Here is a 20,532-nt window from a genome sequence, read left to right as displayed (position 1 = left end):
GTTGTACAATTTGTCCTGAGTACGCGGATACCCCATATGTGGGGGTAAACCACTGTTTGGGTGGATGGGAGAGCTCGGAAGGGAAGGAGCGCCGTTTGACTTTTCAAAGCAAAATTGACAGGAATTGAGATGGGACGCCATGTTGCGTTTGAAGAGCCACTGATGTGCCTAAACATTGAAACCCCCCACAAATGACACCATTTTGGAAAGTAGACCCCCTAAGGAACTTATCTAGAGGTGTGGTGAGCACTTTGACCCACCAAGTGCTTCACAGAAGTTTATAATGCAGAGCCGTAAAAATAAAACAAAATTTTTTTCCCACAAAAATTATTTTTTTAGCCCCCAGTTTTGTATTTTCCTGAGGGTAACAGGAGAAATTGGACCCCAAAATTTGTTGCCCAATTTGTCCTGAGTGCGATGATACACCATATGTGGGGGGAACCACTGTTTGGGCACATGGGAGGGCTCAGAAGGGAAGGAGTGCCATTTGAATGCAGACTTAGATGGAATGGTCTGCAGGTGTCACATTGCGTTTGCAGAGCCCCTAATGTACCTAAACAGTAGAAACCCCCCACAAGTGACACCATTTTGGAAAGTAGACCCCCTTAGGAACTTATCTAGATGTGTGCTGAGCGCTTTGACCCACCAAGGGCTTCACAGAAGTTTATAATGGAGAGCCGTAAAAATAAAACAAAAATTTTTTCCCACAAAAATTATTTTTTAGCCCCCAGTTTTGTATTTTTCCGAGGGTAAAAGGAGAAATTCGACCCCACAATTTGTTGTCCAATTTGTCCTGAGTGCGCTGATACCCCATATGTGGGGGGGAACCACTGTTTGGGCGCATGGGAGGGCTCGGAAGGGAAGGAGCTCCATTTGGAATGAGGACTTAGATGGAATGGTCTGCAGGTGTCACATTGCATTTGCAGAGCCCCTAATGTACCTAAACAGTAGAAACCTCCCACAAGTGACACCATTTTGGAAACTAGACCCCCTAAGGAACTCATCTAGATGTGTTGTGATAGCTTTGAACCCCCAAGTGTTTCACTACAGTTTGTAACGCAGAGCCGTGAAAATTAAAAAAAAAAATCTTTCCCCCCAAAATTATTTTTTAGCCCCCAGTTTTGTATTTTCTCGAGGGTAAGAGGAGAAATTCGACCCCAAAAGTTGTTGTCCAATTTGTCCTGAGTACGCTGATACCCCGTATGTTGGGGGAAACCAACGTTTGAGCGCATGGCAGAGCTCGGAAGGGAAGGAGCGCCATTTGGAATGCAGACTTAGATGGAATGGTCTGCAGACGTCACATTGCATTTGCAGAACCCCTAATGTACCTAAACAGTAGAAACCCCCCACAAGTGACCCCATATTGGAAACTAGACCCCCCAGGGAACTAATCTAGATGTGTTGTGAGAACTTTGAACCCCCAAGTGTTTCACTACAGTTTATAACGCAGAGCCGTGAAAATAAAAAATCTTTTTTTTCCCACAAAAAATATGTTTTAGCCCCGAGTTTTGTATTTTCCCAAGGGTAGCAGGAGAAATTGGACCCCAAAAGTTGTTGTCCTATTTGTCCTGAGTACGCTGATACCTCATATGTTGGGGTAAACCCCTGCTTGGGCACACGGGAGAGCTCGGAAGGGAAGAAGCACTGTTTTACTTTTTCAACGCAGAATTGGCTGGAATTGAGATCAGACGCCATGTCGCGTTTGGAGAGCCCCTGATGTGCCTAAACAGTGGAAACCCCCCAATTATAACTGAAACCCTAATCCAAACACATCCCTAACCCTAATCCCAACAGTAACCCTAACCACACCTCTAACCCTGACACACCCCTAACCCTAATCCCAACCCTATTCCCAACCGTAAATGTAATCTAAACCCTAACTGTAACTTTAGCCCCAACCCAAACTGTAGCCCTAGCCCTAGCCCTAGCCCTAACCCTAACCCTAGCCCTAGCCCTAACCCTAGCCCTAACCCTAACCCTAGCCCTAACCCTAGCCCTAACCCTAACCCTAGCCCTAACCCTAGCCCTAACCTTAGCCCTAACCCTAGCCCTAACCCTAGCCCTAACCCTAACCCTAGCCCTAACCCTAGCCCTAACCCTAGCCCTAGCCCTAGCCCTAACCCTAGCCCTAACCCTAGCCCTAACCCTAGCCCTAACCCTAGCCCTAACTCTAACCCTAGCCCTAATGGGAAAATGGAAATAAATACATTTTTTTAATTTTTCCCTAACTAAGGGGGTGATGAAGGGGGGTTTGATTTACTTTTATAGCGGGTTTTTTAGCGGATTTTTATGATTGGCAGCCGTCACACACTGAAAGACGCTTTTTATTGCAAAAAATATTTTTTGCGTTACCACATGTTGAGAGCTATAATTTTTCTATATTCTGGTCCACAGAGTCATGTGAGGTCTTGGTTTTTGCGGGACGAGTTGATGTTTTTATTGGTAACATTTTCGGGCACGTGACATTTTTTGATCGCTTTTTATTCCGATTTTTGTGAGGCAGAATGACCAAAAACCAGCTATTCATGAATTTCTTTTGGGGGAGGCGTTTATACCGTTCCGCGTTTGGTAAAATTGATGAAGCAGTTTTATTCTTCGGGTCAGTACGATTACAGCGACACCTCATTTATATCATTTTTTTATGTTTTGGCGCTTTTATACGATAAAAACTATTTTATAGAAAAAATAATTATTTTTGCATCGCTTTATTCTCAGGACTATAACTTTTTTATTTTTTTGCTGATGATGCTGTATGGCGGCTCGTTTTTTGCGGGACAAGATGACGTTTTCAGCGGTACCATGGTTAGTTATATCTGTCTTTTTGATCGCGTGTTATTCCACTTTTTGTTCGGCGGTATGATTATCAAGCGTTGTTTTTTGCCTCGTTTTTTTTTTTTTTTTCTTACGGTGTTTACTGAAGGGGTTAACTAGTGGGCCAGTTTTATAGGTCGGGCCGTTACGGACGCGGCGATACTAAATATGTGTACTTTTATTGTTTTGTTTTTTTTATTTAGATAAAGAAATGTATTTATGGGAATAATATTTTTATTTTTTTTTTCATTATTTTGGAATATTTTTTTTTATTTTTTTTTACACATTTGAAATTTTTTTTTTTACTTTTTTACTTTGTCCCAGGGGGGGACATCACAGATCAGTGATCTGACAGTTTGCACAGCACTCTGTCAGATCACTGATCTGACATGCAGCGCTGCAGCCTTCACAGTGCCTGCTCTGAGCAGGCTCTGTGAAGCCACCTCCCTCCCTGCAGGACCCGGATCCGCGGCCATCTTGGATCCGGGGCTGGAGGGAGCAGGGAGGGAGGTGAGACCCTCGCAGCAACGCGATCACATCGCGTTGCTGCGGGGGGCTCAGGGAAGCCCGCAGGGAGCCCCCTCCCTGCGCGGTGCTTCCCTGTACCGCCGGCACATCGCGATCATCTTTGATCGCGGTGTGCCGGGGGTTAATGTGCCGGGGGCGGTCCGTGACCGCTCCTGGCACATAGTGCCGGATGTCAGCTGCGATAAACAGCTGACACCCGGCCGCGATCGGCGGCGCTCCCCCCGTGAGCGCTGCCGATCGCACATGACGTACTATTGCGTCCTTGGGAAGTAAAGCCCACCCCACATGGACGCAATAGTACGTCTAATGGCAGAAAGGGGTTAAACATATCGGGAATCGGGATCGGAATTCCGATTCCAGATTCAAAAGATCGCCGACTTCATGGCCGACCCCCCACTGGGGTCGGGTTGGGTTTCATGAAACCCGACCTTGCCAAAAGTCGGCGACTTTTGAACAATTTCGACCCGTTTCGCTCAACCCTAGTGCTGAGTAGTGATGAGCGAGTATACTCATTGCTCGGGTTTTCACGAGTATGCTCGGATGTCCTCCGAGTATTTTGTCATGCTCAGAGATTTAGTTTTTGTCAATGCAGCTGCATGATTTGCAGTTGCTAGACAGCCTGAATACATGTGAGGATTCCCTAACAAACAGGCAACCCGCACATGTATTCAGGCTGACCAGCAGCCACAAATCATGCAGCTGTGTCATCAAAAACTAAATCTCCGAGCACGCTAAAATACTCGGAGGACACCCGAGCATACTCAGGAAAACCCGAGCAATGAGTATACTCGCTCGTCACTAGTACTGAGCTGATGTTTTTGATACCATTTTGGTGTAGATATGATCTTTTGATCATCCATTGCAGCGACAAAAAAAACTTAATAATAGCGGTTTTACTTTGTTTTGCTACATCGTTTACTGATCATTTTAATTAATTTTATATCTTGATTGGGCGATTCTGAACGCAGCAATACCAAATGTGTGTATTTTTTATTTTATTTTATGTTTTTTTTAATGAGGTAAATGGGGGGTGATTTTTTTTAAACATTTTTAACCCCTATCTGACCTCGGACGGGATAGTACGTCCGAGGTCAGATCCCCTGCTTTGATGCAGGGCTCCGCGGTGAGCCCGCATCAAAGCCGGGACATGTCAGCTGTTTTGAACAGCTGACATGTGTCCGTAATAGGCGCGGGCAGAATCGCGATCTGCCCGCACCTATTAACTAGTTAAATGCCGCTGTCAAACGCAGACAGCGGCATTTAACTACCGCATCCGGCCGGGCGGCCGGAAATGACGTCATCGCTGACCCCCGTCACATGATCGGGGGTCGGCGATGCGTCTCCATTGTAACCATAGATGTCCTTGAGACCTCTATGGTTACTGAACGCCGGTGGCTGTGAGCGCCACCCTGTGGTCGGCGCTCACAGCACACCTCCATTTCTGCTACATAGCAGCGATCAGCAGATCGCTGCTATGTAGCAGAGCCGATCGTGCTATGCCTGCTTCTAGCCTCCCATTGAGGCTATTGAAGCATGGCAAAAGTAAAAAAAAAAGTTGAAAAAAATGTTAAAAAAATATAAAAGTTTAAATCACCCCCCTTTCGCCCCAATCAAAATAAATCAATAAAAAAAATATAAAATCTACACATATTTGGTATCGCCGCGCTCAGAATCGCCCGATCTATCAACTAAAAAAAGCATTAACCTGATCGCTAAACGGCGTAGCGGGAAAAAAATTCAAAACGCCAGAATTACGTTTTTTTGGTCGCCGCGACATTGCATTAAAATGCAATAATGGGCGATCAAAAGAACGTATCTGCACTGAAATGCTATCATTAAAAACATCATTTCGGCACGCAAAAAATAAGCCCTCAACCGACCCCAGATCACGAAAAATGGAGACGCTATGGGTATCGGAAAATGGCGCAATTTTTTTTTTTTAGCAAAGTTTGGAATTTTTTTTCACCACTTAGATAAAAAATAACCTAGTCATGTTAGGTGTCTATGAACTCGTACTGACCTGGAGAATCATAATGTCAAGTCAGTTTTAGCATTTAGTGAACCTAGCAAAAAAGCCAAACAAAAAAGAAGTGTGGGATTGCACTTTTTTTGCAATTTCACCGCACTTGGAATTTTTTTCCTGTTTTCTAGTACACGACATGCTAAAACCAATGATGTCGTTCAAAAGTACAACTCGTCCCGCAAAAAATAAGCCCTCACATGGCCAAATTGACGGAAAAATAAAAAAGTTATGGCTCTGGGAAGGAGGGGAGTGAAAAACGAACACGGAAAAACGAAAAATCCCAAGGTCATGAAGGGGTTAAAAACATTATTTTTATTTACATTTGCTTCAATAGCCTCCATAGAAGCTGTGATCATCCGGTCCCTTGTGCTACATAGAGCAGAGCTTCAGTCCTGCTCTAAGTAGTAGAAATGGTCACTTGCTATGCGCACCAACCACAATTGTGACATGGCTACCGATGGGCGAGATTAATGACGTGCTTCCGGCATGATCACATTAAATGCCGCTGTCAGAGATTGACAGCCTGCATTTAACATGTTAACAGCTGCAGGTGGATCACAATTCCACCTGCGGCTGTTAGAGACACATGTCAGCTGTTCAAATTAGCTGGCATGTGTTGGGAAAGATGTGGGCTTAATGCCGGAGCCCACATCAAAGGGAGAGATACAACATGTGCAGTACTTGTACAGCGCATGTTTTGAAGGGTTTAAATCATTGGAATGTGAAATTTTTTGGCCTAGCAATGTTGTTTTAGCCCTAAATTTTTTTCATATTCACAATGGTAATAGAAAATGGACCACATAATTTTTTTGTGAAATTTCTCATGAGTACAGGGATTTTCCAAATATGCTCAAACTCTTGTTTGGGCACACAACAGTGATTGGAGGGGAAGGAGTGCTATTGGATTTCTGCAAAATTGTCTGGAATACATTATGGACTTCATGTCGCATTTAGAGAACAGCCAAGGTTCTATAACAGCAGAAACCCCACAAGTGACCCTTTTGAAAACACTTCTCAAATAATTCCTCTAGGTGTTTACTGTGTATTTTAAACCCACAGGTAGTTCACAGAATTGCAGTTCACAATTGGGCTGTAAAAATGAAAAGTTTTTTAATTTTCAAAAAGGGAGAATAGGTAAAAATGGACAACAAAATTTGTTTCGCAATGTCTCCTGAATATGGTAATGTCCCATATGTGTTGAAAAACTACTTTTTTGGCACAGTGCAAAGCTCAGAAGGAAACGAGTGCCATATCAGAGTGCAGATTTGTCAGAACAGCAGTACTCAATTAAGTGATCCCATTTTATAAACTATACTTCTTACTGGAATCATCTAGGGGCACAGTGAGCATATTGACACCACATGTGTTTCACAAAATTTTATACCATTGAATGGTAAAATTACAGTTTAACCACCATAAAGTTGTTTTTGCCTCAGATTATACATTTTCACATTGTGAACTAGGTGTAAATTATCACAAAATGTATTACATAATTACTCATGAACGTGTCAGCACCCCATATGTGGCTGTGGGGGATTTTGATTTGGGATTTCACTGGATATCTTGTGATTGGAGTCATGTCATATTTCCAGAACCTTTTTGTTACTAGAAATGTGGACACCCCCTATATACCCATTGTCACGACCGCACATACTTACCCATCTTCTTCCATCCAGCGGCGCACTCGCGATCCCGTTCCTCGCCGCTCTGCTGCTTCTTTCTCTGGCTCCCGGCGTCCAGCGTCTTTGCGCATGCGCGGTCGCGTCTCCTCCAGCGCTGAGCCCTCTGGGAGGTCGTGACCCGATAGCTTCGCCCCAACATGGCGGCGCCCATCGGCTATTTCTTCCCGGCATCTTCCTAGGTAAGACGCCTTTGCTTTGTAGGTGCACTGTCTGCCGTCAGTGTCCCTATGCCCTAGGCTCCCCTGTACCAGTGTCTTTTCTCAGCCCAGTCTTCACTTTGTCTCAGTATCCTGCCTGTCCGTGTTCCTGCTGTGTCCTGTCTGTCCGTGTTCCTGCTGTGTCCTGCCTGTCCGTGTTCCTGCTGTATCCTGCCAGTCCGTGTTCCTGCTGTATCCTGCCAGTCCGTGTTCCTGCTGTACCCTGCCAGTCCGTGTTCCTGCTGTGTCCTGCCAGCCCGTGTTCCTGCTGTATCCTGCCTGTCCGTGTTCCTGCTGTATCCTGCCAGTCCGTGTTCCTGCTGTATCCTGTTAGTCCGTGTTCCTGCTGTGTCCTGCCAGTCCGTGTTCCTGCTGTACCCTGCTAGTCCGTGTTCCAGCTGTGTTCTGCCGTTCCATGTTCCAGTCATTTTCAGTTAAGTCTTGTTTTCCTATTATTCCCTGCCATCCTTATAGCCTGTGGTTTCCTTTTTTATCTTGGGTCGCCCCTTTGGCTCTAGCTGTTGTGTCTCCATTCCCTCGTGGTCCTGCTCCTAACACTCCCTGTATAGGGGGTGATTCCATCTGGTCCGCTCGACCCCGGGGGCTCTAGAGTCACGACCCAGAGGGTCCACTCTCGGATTTCTGCCCGAGTACTTACAGTAAGCAAAGGCCATGGACCCCGCTGGGGCCTCTGCTGCGCAGAAAGAGCTACTCTTTTTGCGAGAGAATCAGTCCCGCATGATGTCTTTCATGAAAGCTATGGATTCTCGCTTGTCCACGCTCCAGTCCTCCGATCCTGGCAACGCCGCTCTACTCGTTGGCTTACAGCAAGAGTTAGCTCAGCAGCGTGACACCCAGGCCCATATACTTAGTTATATGTCTTCTATTGACGACCGGCTGCTTTCCATCCAGACAGCCGCTTCTACGTCTGCTCCTGCGTCCCACCCTCCACCCCGCTTGGCTAAACCGCCTCAGTACAATGGGGATCCTAAGTCCTGCCGAGGATTTCTAAACCAATGCCGTCTTCACTTTGAGCTTCTGCCCCAGCATTACCCGACGGATCGGTCCAAAGTTGCGTTTTTGATTTCCCATCTGGAGGGTGACGCCTTGGCATGGGTTAATCCACTCTGGGAGCGAGACGATCCTCTAGTCTCCCGGTTGTCTGAATTTTTGGAGACTTTCCGTCTTGTCTTTGACGAACCTGGACGTCTGGCCTCTACAACTGAAGCTCTATTTTCTCTCCATCAGGGATCGTTATCCGTAGGCCAGTACGCTATTCAGTTCCGCACCCTCTCCTCTGACTTGGGCTGGAACAATGAGGCATTGGTGGGTGCTTTCTGGCGGGGGCTCTCTGGGCGCATAAAAGATGAGTTAGCTGGTCGGGACACCCCTACTGTTTTGGAGGAATTAATTTCCTTAGCTACCCGTATTGACCTTCAGTTCCAAGAACGCGCCCGCGAGCGGAGATCTCTTCGCCCTTCTTCTGCCACCCGTAAGCCACTCAGTCCTCAGCCTAGAACCTCCTCTCAGGCGTCCGCACCAGAACCTATGCAAGTGGACCGTCTTAAGATGTCCGAACAACGTCGTAAAGAGAGGCGCGGGCAAGGGCATTTCTCTAGATGCGTATGTGGATTCGGGCGCAGCAGGGAATTTTATCAGGTTGGAAGAGGTTTTGAAATTCTCCATTCCAGTCAAAACCTTAGAGGCTCCTGTGGTTCTTGCATCTGTGGAAGGTAAACCTTTACAAGAGACCATTACTCAAGTAACACTTGAGGTGGAACTTCAAGTTGGGGCTCTGCACAAGGAGAGAATTGCATTTTATGTTTTAGCGGGTCTGTCTCATCCTATGCTCTTAGGTCTTCCTTGGTTACGGTTCCACGAGCCCGTTTTAGATTGGCGCAATGGCAATATCTTGCGCTGGGGTGAGCTTTGTCGGGAACGTTGTCTGCTGCCGGTGCGTCCTGTGGGGTCTTCCTCTAATTCTTCTCCTTCCTCTTCTCTTCCCGCTTTACCCTGTGTCTACAGCGCTTTTTCTGATGTCTTCAACAAGAAGGAGGCTGAGGGCCTTCCGCCTCACCGTCTCTATGATTGTCCCATAGATCTCGTGCCAGGAACTAATCCGCCCAGGGGCAGAATCTATCCTCTCTCTCCTGCTGAGACTCAAGCTATGTCTGAGTACATTCAAGAAAATCTTGCTAAAGGATTCATTCGCAAGTCTTCTTCACCGGCTGGAGCAGGGTTTTTTTTCATGAAGAAGAAAGACGGTTCTCTCCGCCCCTGCATTGATTATCGAGGCTTAAACAACATCACGTTAAAGAACAAATATCATCTGCCACTCATTCCGGAACTCTTCGACCGTCTGCGGGGTGCGCAAATTTTTACCAAATTAGATCTACGTGGCGCATACAATCTGGTTCGTATTTGTGCAGGCGACGAGTGGAAGACTGCCTTCAATACTCGTGACGGTCACTACGAATACTTGGTTATGCCGTTTGGTCTCTGCAACGCCCCCGCGGTTTTCCAGGAATTTGTGAACGATGTATTTCGGGATCTTCTCTACTCCTCAGTCGTGGTTTACCTTGACGACATTCTCATCTTTTCTCCGGATCTCTCCACTCACAGGCGAGATGTCCGCCGAGTTCTGCAAAGGCTAAGAGAGAATCATCTGTTCGCTAAGATTGAGAAGTGTGTCTTTGAACAATCTTCTCTTCCCTTCCTTGGGTATATTGTCTCAAGATCTGGCTTAGAGATGGATCCAGAGAAGGTTTCGGCTGTCCTGAATTGGCCTCATCCTCTTGGAACAAAAGCAATCCAACGTTTTCTTGGCTTTGCCAATTACTATAGACAATTTATTCCTCATTTTTCTTCCATGACCAAGCCTATCTCTGCCCTAGTTCGCAAGGGAGTCAATTCCGGTCTTTGGACCCCTGAGGCTGAAGAGTCCTTTCTGTCCCTTAAACAAAGTTTCGCTACGGCCCCTGTGCTTCATCGTCCTGATGCTAATAGACCATTTGTCCTTGAGGTCGACGCATCCTCTATTGGAGCTGGAGCAGTACTTTTGCAAAGATCTTCGTCCGGACGTTTGGTGACCTGTGGTTTCTTTTCTAAAACTTTTTCCGCTCCTGAGCGTAACTACTCTATAGGGGATAAGGAACTATTGGCTATCAAGCTAGCCTTGGAGGAATGGCGTTATCTTCTTGAGGGGTCTCTTCATCCATTCACCATTTACACAGACCACAAGAATCTGGCCTATATTCAGTCAGCCCAAAGACTAAATCCACGACAAGCCAGATGGTCTTTATTCTTCGGACGATTTGAGTTTGAGCTTCATTTCCGACCCGGAAATAAGAATGTCAAAGCAGATGCTCTTTCGAGATCCTTTCAGCCTCAGGACATTGAGGATTCTCCGGCTCACATCATTGATCCTACGAAGATTGTCACTCTTGCTCCTCTAAGAGTGATTTCAACTCCTCCTGGCAAGACTCTTGTGGCTAATCAAGACAAGGAGAGAGTTTTACGTTGGGGTCACTCCAAAATTGCAGGACATGTAGGAGTCAAGAAAACACTTTCTCTTATCTCTCGGCACTACTGGTGGCCATCTCTCCGACAAGACGTCACCAAATTCATCGCTTCTTGTCCTTCTTGTGCTAAAAATAAAGTTCCTAGGCAGCCTCCTTCCGGTCTCCTGCATCCTCTGCCTGTACCTTCCGTTCCTTGGAGTTTTATAGCTATGGACTTCATCACTGATCTACCTTGTTCCTCGAATTGTTCTGTCATCTTGGTTGTTGTAGATCGGTTCTCTAAAATGGCTCACTTCATCGCATTGCCTGGTCTGCCTTCCGCTCCTGAGTTGGCAAAGATCTTTTTACACCAAGTCTTCCGTCTTCATGGTTTCCCACATCATATCGTCTCTGACCGTGGAGTACAATTTACCTCACGTTTTTGGAGAGCTCTCTGCAGTCTATTAAAGGTTAACTTGGACTTCTCTTCCGCCTATCACCCTCAGTCCAACGGACAAGTGGAGCGAGTTAATCAAGTTCTGACTACATATCTGCGACATTTCACCAATGCACACCAAGATGACTGGGTCTCTCTTCTCCCCTGGGCTGAATTCTCTTACAACAATCTTCCCAGCGAGTCTTCCTCCAAATCTCCCTTTTTTGTAGTCTATGGTCAACATCCGAACATTCCTCTTCCTGTTTCTCTCTCCTCGGGGGTACCGGCAGCGGATTTCTTGTCCCGGGAATTCTCTACAATTTGGAATGAGACCAAAGTGGCCCTTGAGAAAGCTAGCCTTAATATGAAAAAGTTTGCTGACAAGAAGCGTTTGGATGCTCCGCCATATTCTCCGGGTGATAAAGTTTGGCTCTCCTCTCGCTATATCAAGCTTAAAATTCCCTCTTGCAAACTGGGTCCTCGCTATATTGGTCCGTTTCCTATCTTGAGTCGCATTAATGATGTCTCTTATAAGTTGAAGCTACCTGCCTCTTTGCGCATTCCCAATGCCTTCCATGTGTCTCTTCTCAAACCCGCAGTCTTTAATCGTTTTCACTCCGCTACCTCTCCCTCTCCTCAGCTCTGTACTTCTGATGGAATCTTTAACGTTAAAGATATTCTTGCCAAAAAGGTAGTTAGGGGTAAAACTTATTTTTTAACTGATTGGGAGGGATTTGGTCCTGAGGAGAGGTCCTGGGAGCCTCGAGAGAACATCAATGCTCCCCTTATCATGAAAAGATTCCATTCTAGCCTTAAAAAAAGGGGGACTAAGGAGGGGGGTACTGTCACGCCCGCACATACTTACCCATCTTCTTCCATCCAGCGGCGCACTCGCGATCCCGTTCCTCGCCGCTCTGCTGCTTCTTTCTCTGGCTCCCGGCGTCCAGCGTCTTTGCGCATGCGCGGTCGCGTCTCCTCCAGCGCTGAGCCCTCTGGGAGGTCGCGACCCGATATCTCCGCCCCAACATGGCGGCACCCATCGGCTATTTCTTCCCGGCATCTTCCTAGGTAAGACGCCTTTGCTTTGTAGGTGCACTGTCTGCCGTCAGTGTCCCTATGCCCTAGGCTCCCCTGTACCAGTGTCTTTTCTCAGCCCAGTCTTCACTTTGTCTCGGTATCCTGCCTGTCCGTGTTCCTGCTGTGTCCTGTCTGTCCGTGTTCCTGCTGTGTCCTGCCTGTCCGTGTTCCTGCTGTATCCTGCCAGTCCGTGTTCCTGCTGTATCCTGCCAGTCCGTGTTCCTGCTGTACCCTGCCAGTCCGTGTTCCTGCTGTGTCCTGCCAGCCCATGTTCCTGCTGTATCCTGCCTGTCCGTGTTCCTGCTGTGTCCTGCCTGTCCGTGTTCCTGCTGTATCCTGCCAGTCCGTGTTCCTGCTGTATCCTGCCAGTCCGTGTTCCTGCTGTGTCCTGCCAGTCCGTGTTCCTGCTGTACCCTGCCAGTCCGTGTTCCAGCTGTGTTCTGCCGTTCCGTGTTCCAGTCATTTTCAGTTAAGTCTTGTTTTCCTATTATTCCCTGCCATCCTTATAGCCTGTGGTTTCCTTCTTTATCTTGGGTCGCCCCTTTGGCTCTAGCTGTTGTGTCTCCATTCCCTCGAGGTCCTGCTCCTAACACTCCCTGTATAGGGGGTGATTCCATCTGGTCCGCTCGACCCCGGGGGCTCTAGAGTCACGACCCAGAGGGTCCACTCTCGGATTTCTGCCCGAGTACTTACACCCATTAACAGATGTCAAATCTGAGTGGGGACTTGTTTTTCTGTGGGTTGAGTAGAATCTTTTATTGGGGGAATTTAGGGGTGGAGAACATTTTGGATCAGCTCACAATTATTGTGTGATCTACGCTGAACACTTACATCAGGGTTTCCAACTAAATATTAAAAAATGAGATTTGAATGAAACCCCGAGGGATCCATTTACTAATGAGGCAGCAGTGTTACTCTGTACTCTTTCTGGCTTCTTTTCGGTGGTATCTGGCTTTTAAGAGGAACACAAAATTGTGGGCAACCACGCTTTTATGCACGTATATTTCATAGCTTGACATGATAACCCTGGTATAAGCACTCATAAGTATAGAGCACATGAGAAATGTGAGCCGACCTTTACTGGGATCAAAAGAAAAGATGTAGTCTCCATTGTAAAATGATGTGCAGTTAAAATGCCACATTTATTCAGAACATTCTTAAAATAAAATATTGACTAGTTACAATGGGGGCCACTGGTGATTCTACTGATGCATTTCGACCATACAGGTCTTAGTTATGACTAAGGCCGGGTTCACCCAGAAAACACAACTGTATGGAGTCAAGAAATTTTTTTTTAAAATAGAGCGATAATCAGCAAACATTCCAAACCATGCCCAGCAGAATGTAATTACTAATAGTACTGACGGCTAGAGGAATTTCTGCCTATGCCGGTATAGGAAGTGATTTGCACTGCACGATGCACTGTATGACAATATTATTACATTCTGCTGGGCATGGTTTTGAATGTTTGCTGATTAGCGCTCTATTTTTAAAAAAAATTCTTGACTCCATACACTTGTGTTTTCCGGGTTTTAGGATTTGACACAATTAATCTGGGATTACTAATATCGGTGGTTGTATATTTCCTTTTTTTGGAAGTATGGTTGTGTCTTATACTGGCAGTATAGATATTTAAAGAACTCCATTATGTTGTTCTAGGAGACGATCTATACTTTGCATTTGTATATCTGGGTTTTCATTTCTATTACCTAGGAACGCTATATGGAACTACTGGGACAATATTAGTTTTATTACATCCTGGTTACCCGGACAATATTAGAGTTACTGTACTTTGTTCATTTTCTGCACTCTTATTTATAATTTACTGTTCTGGGATAATTTGTTCTTTTCATGTACGAAAATTGTTCCTTTATATTACATTTGTGATATTTGAGACATTTATTATTTATTTTTTAGGGGGGTTTACAATAATAATTTTTTCCTTTATATTTTTTTGCTTTTCTGAGAGCCAGGGTGTATTGGGACATTTTTCTTGCATTTTCTATCCTTATTGTAGAGAATTTTTAGGGACCCTAGGGTCAGTCGACGCTGAGTGGGGGCGCCTACCGCTTCAAATTAGGGTGCCAACCTCCACTGCCAGGTAGTTTTTTCCCGATAGGGATTTTCTAGGTTTCACCAGGACTCCTGCATTACAGGGACCTCTAGGGACTTTTGAGGGTGAGCCGACGAGGAGTGGGGGCGCCTATCACAGTAATTTAGGGTTCCTACCCCCACTGTTAGGCAGTTTGGAGTCTAGCATTTCCCTGGGGCCCAACAGGTACATAATTTGTGGCTTTCTGTATTGTTATATTGTTGTTGAAAAGAGTTCTTTTTATTTAGCTTTAATAAAGGTTATATTTTAGGGATCCTTGTTTTTGTAGGTTTTTCTTGTGTTCTAGGATTCTAGCATATTCTTTTGTGGGGTTTTTTGAAAGTAGCTAAGTGCCTAGGACCTCAGTCCACCCCTTAACGCACGTTTCGCGTAGGCTTTCTCAAAGAGAGAATAGAGTTTCCCAGATTCGGCGCTTTATAGCGGCGCCTGTTATGCGCATCTCTACAGTGCGCAGGCGCATCACATTTACCGCTATAATTAAATAAATAAATAAATAAATTCCCGCTACCCGGCATTCGCCAGGAGCGCACGTCAAGGGGAAATCCCCTGCTGACGTCACCTGGAGAGCTGAAGCCGGAGACGCGTGGACTCTCCGGCGGGTGTGGGGCGCGTGCGCAAGACAGCCATCTCGGCGCTTGAAACCATAACAACCGGAAAGAACTACAAATATGTAATCAAGACTTTTTAGAGCCTGGCAAATGGCCAAATTAGGAAGAATTAATAATTAATACCATAATGTGTGAGAATCATATTCTATAAAGTGCAAAAGTGCGAGACAAAGTGCATAAATAGTGCTGAAAAATCTATGTGATGAGATAATCAACGCATTACAGCAATGCATCTATAAATGCTATATATATAAAAACATACAATTTATATAAACTAATATGTGATAATAAATATAGAATGAGTGATATGCAAAATATACACGTGCAATGACAATATACAGTATATGATGTTGAATCTGGAATTTTTTCTTTGCATTCGATGACATGAAATGTTTACCCCTGATCAATTTCCTCTCTTTGCAAGCCAAACAATCCCCACAGGGATAGCATCCCCAAGTTGGACCTCTATTGGTTGGATTTAGGGGATTGATAGTCTTTGCCACATAGTGGCTTTTTACTAATGGGTCTTTAATACTTTTTCCTCGTTTGGCTGTAAAACATGGTCTCATTGGAATATTTGATGCTATTTAACATTGTGTATGCAGATACATGCGTTTGCATCAGTTCGCATGCATTTGCGTACGCATACGTCATTTTGCGGTGTGTGGTGAACGCAACATGTTGCATTTTTTTGAGGCGTCAACTAAGCGCAGACATATGCATGTGGATGAGTGCATCAAAACAATGCATTACTGTCTATGGGAACGCATTGGTACGCAAGGACATGCGCACGCATGCATTTGATACCCTTGCGTACTTTAGACAAATCATGTCCAGGAAATGATTTCACCACCTGCAAAATCCCAGCTTTTTAAAAGGGGTTCTGGACACTGGAAGTCCATTACTCTCAAGACTCTGGATGCGAGCACAAGACTCTGGATGTAAGTATAGAAGCTTTGAAAATGTCTGTCTGTCTCTCTCATTGCAGTCTGTACTCTGTACTTACCGTATATACTCGAGTATAAGCCCACCCGAGTATAAGCCGCCCCCCCCCCCCTAATTTTGCCACAAAAGACTGGGAAAACTTATTGACTCGAGTATAAGCCTAGGGTGGAAAATGCAGCAGCTACCGGTGAATTTCAAAAATAAAAATAGATGCTCCATACTGTTCATTATGGCCCCATAGCTGTGCCATATAGTGCTCTGCACCATTCATTATTTCCCCATAGATGTACCATAGAAAGCTGTGCCATATAGTGCACTGCACCGTTCATTATTGCCCCATAGCTGTGCCATATAGTGCTCTGCACCGTTCATTATTGCCCCATAGCTGCCATATAGTGCTCTGCGCCGTTCATTATTGCCCCATAGCTGTGCCATATAGTGCTCTGCACCATTCATTATTGCCCCATAGCTGCCATATAGTGCTCTGCGCCGTTCATTATTGCCCCATAGCTGCCATATAGTACTCTGCACCGTTCATTATTGCTCCATAGCTGTGCAATATAGTGCTCTGCGCCATTCATTATTGCCCCATAGCTGCCATATAGTACTCTGCACCGTTCATTATTGCCCCATAGCTGCCATATAGTGCTCTGCGCCGTTCATTATTGCCCCATAGTTGCCATATAGTGCTCTGCACCGTTCATTATTGCCCCATAGCTGCCATATAGTACTCTGCACCGTTCATTATTGCCCCATAGCTGTGCCATGTAAAACTGGGCCATTGCTGCTGCAATAAAAAAAATGCCATACTCACCTCTCTTGCTTGCAGCTCCCAGCGTCTCGTCCCGGCGTCTCTCCGCACTGACTGATCAGCCAGAGGGCGCCGCGCACACTATATGCGTCATCGCGCCCTCTGACCTGAACAGTCAGAGCAAGAGGACGCGAAGACAGAGCGGCGCCCGGCGTGTGGAACGCGGACAGGTGAATATTACATACTTACCTGCTCCCAGCGTCCCGCTCCCTCTGCCTGTCACACGGTCTTCGGTGCCGCAGCCTCTTCCTCTATCAGCGGTCACCGGCACCGCTGATTAGAGAAATGAATATGCAGCTCCACCCCTATGGGAGGTGGAGCCGCATATTCATTTCTCTAATCAGCGGTCCCACGTGACCGCTGAACAGGGGAAGAGCTGCAGCACCGAAGACCGTGGGACGGGCAGAGGGAGCGTCAGGACCACCGGGACTAGGTGAGTATGCCTCAGCGCCCTCTCCCCCTCACCCGCCGACCCTGCCGCCCACCGTGACTCGAGTATAAGCCGAGAGGGGCACTTTCAGCCCAAAATTTTGGGCTGAAAATCTCGGCTTATACTTGAGTATATACGGTATGTTTTGCTTTCTGTTCCTTTTAGACTGTGACGTGTTCCTGTACTGGACTCTTCCTTGCCTGTATTTCTCCTGCTTGTCCTGGATTACCTGTCCTGGATTGCTCCTGTGGCCCTGTGTAAGTATGAATGTGTGTACTTTTCAATTACTATGTTTCTCTGCCCAGTCTCACACTCTTTTTTTCCCCCTTGTAGACTGTGGTGCTGCTGTCCACAATTTGTGCTGCTGTTTTGGTGTGCTGATGTCACAGTTCTGTGCTGCCTGCTGTGCTGTTGGACTGCTGCCTGTAATGTAAGTATTGTCATTCAAAATTTTTTTTTTTGCTTTGGCTCTTTTAACAAGTTCAATTTTTCTTATCTGTTCTTTTCTGTAGTGTTTCACTTGTCTGCTGCCTGTTGTTCCATGCCCTCCAGTTAAGACATGACTGCTTACCAGAGTGGACATGGCACTGATTATGTAATCACATTTGATATACTGATTGGTATGTATAGACTGGCAATATTACACATGTGGTAAATCATATATTTTCTTTATAGGAACCATCCAGTGTGGAAGAGCAGGAGCAGTCAAGTGGAAATGAACCTTCACAGGGTCGTCGGGTTCAAATTCCTGAGGAGGAAAGATGGGGTGTAAGTATTCTTTTCATTATCAGACTTGAATTTTTTTTTTCAGTTTTGTATCTTTAAAACGATGTGACTTATTAATTTTAGTTTTTTTTATTTTATTTGACCTATAGATTCAACAACATGAAGAAGGTCAACCTGTCATTGACAATGTCATTGACATACTGATTACACTGGTGCAAGAGTGAGTAGCATTGTGGGACCCCAGTGATTGTAATCATTCTGACTCAGGATTGATTCGACCACTCTTGGAAGAAGTGGCCAGATCGCTGATGGATGATTGGGACCATGCAATGCCATAATTCAGAAAGGATTTTCGTAAGTAATGCAATGTGGTTTCACGCGTCTGTATTGCTCTAAATGTTAGTGTATTTTTTTACAATTATTTTTTTTTCTTCCCCCTTCACAGTGAAGAGAGCAAAAGTCCGTTGGTGTTCGATGAAGGATCACTTCAATAAGAATGGAGATTCAGGTTAAAAGTGATGCTGATCCAAAGCTCTCCAATATAAATACAATTGTATGCTGTCTTTTCTGAGGCCTGCGGTTGCTCAGCAGACGTGAGTATCTTTTCTGTTGTCTTACTATTATATAAACTATAAAAAAAATGTTAAATGTTTTTCTTTTATCTTTCCACAAAGAACCAGGAGCAGCACAACACAACCTGGATCTTTCTCTGTTGAAGCGGCCCCTCATTGACCAGCCAATGAACTGTCTCAATCATCCACCAGCAAAGGAGCAACCAGGCAGGCTTCACAGGCTGGGGAAAAGGCAGCTGGTCCATCAGGTTTTCCCCTCTCCCTGCCCTCTGCCACTGGTTTTGTTGGGATTTCTCATCAGTGGCAGAGGGCCTGGGAGAGGTCAGTCATGCCCGTATTTATTCACTTAAGCTCAGTCTTCCAGGAGGGGATATAGGTGATTGGAGATAGACTGGACCCGTGGGTTCACTCAGGTGAACACACTTTTCCAGGATGTCCACAGACGCCTTGACCGCCTGGAGGCTGACCTTCAGAGAATGGCACAACTTTTTTTCAGCAGTAGAGTGGGGTTTGTCGGAAAACCCTACCCCAGAACTCCAGCTGAACGTCATGCAGGCCTGCCATGCTGCTTACAACCAGGCATTTCAGCAGTCCCAAAGCTACCATCCACAGACTGGATTTTACCAGCAGGTGAACATTTCTTTTCCAACACAGCAACATGGCCAAGCACAGCATCAGTGGGCGAAGACGCCAGCACCGAACTATCCTCCACCACCACCTTTGGACATTACGGCTGTTCCCCTAGTTAACAGCTACACCACGCTCCAGAGTGCAGCACCCCTGCAGCAAGCCGCATCCACCACGCTGCTGTGTGCAGCACCCCTGGATCATGCAGCATCCACCATGTTGCCCAGTCCTGCACCACACCAGCACACTGCTACAGAGGCCACCACTCCTAGACATTCCTCAGCAGGAATTGCTCTATGTAGTTGTGTGTCCTGCCTGGTGATGGATCCTCGGACACATTGCAGCAATTTGTCAAAGCTTTGTTCCGACATCCTCGTGCAGAAAGTTCTCCGGGTTTTCACACAGATTGGTGAACAACAAGTGATAGGCTCCATGGCTCTCCGGCTTCAACGATGGGGTGTTGCCAGTAGCCACGACAATGTCTTCTCCATCTTGCTCTTCTTCTTTCTTCATCACAAGCCACAGCAAAGGCAAAAGCCAATTTCAATTCCAAATCCAGATTACGATAGAAGCTCTCAATGCCAAGATCCATCTTGCAGCTGGATACAGCAGCAAAAGATGAGGATTTCATCTGTGTAGGTTTTATATATACAGAATCCCCATGAGAAACGCCTATTGGGTGTGGCTTTTGTCAAGGAAATTCTCCTGGGACAGCATTTGCCGCATAACAAAATTCATTGAAAATTTGAACGCATGCGCAGAAACAATTCAATCGCAGGCATAAACATACACAAAACCATGCACACGCAGAGTTTTTTGGCATCATGCGTAAGCTGATCCGGATAAAAAACAGCATAACCATGTTTTTGAATGCGTGTTGGCATGCGTTTGCGTATGCAGATGATACGCTGTGCACAGATACGCTAATGTGAACTTAGCTTAAGACCTGTGTGGCCAAAACGCGTTGGTAGAATCACCAGGGACCCACATTTCAACCATGTATCTAGTCAATATTTTATTTTAAGAATGTTCTGAATAAATTTCACATTTTAACTACACATAATTTCATGCTGGAGACAACACCTTTTCTTCTGTTTGCTATGGACAATGCCTCTGATCAGGGCGGCTCCGTGTGTGGATGAACTTTGGATTTCTACAGAGACTTGTGAGCTGACTTTTCTCCATTCCCTTCTTATCTCATATACTCATTTTACTGGGAGCAACAAACAAATCAACAGCAGGTCAAGAATTCTATTAATTATTTTTTATGCAGTTCAAGATTGATTGACCGATTACAGCTATTAGAGAGTGGGGAGTGATAAAAATGGGTCCTTATATCTCTGGCAGTGCAGATGTCGGTATGGAATTGTCACTGTGTGTTTTAATTCATGACGATTAAAGCACATCATGATGCGGGATCTTACACCTGCTCAGGACATGCTATGC

Source organism: Ranitomeya imitator, chromosome 4, assembly GCF_032444005.1.
Source record: "Ranitomeya imitator isolate aRanImi1 chromosome 4, aRanImi1.pri, whole genome shotgun sequence".
Lineage (NCBI taxonomy): Eukaryota > Metazoa > Chordata > Amphibia > Anura > Dendrobatidae > Ranitomeya > Ranitomeya imitator.
This window is presented reverse-complemented; position numbering follows the sequence as displayed.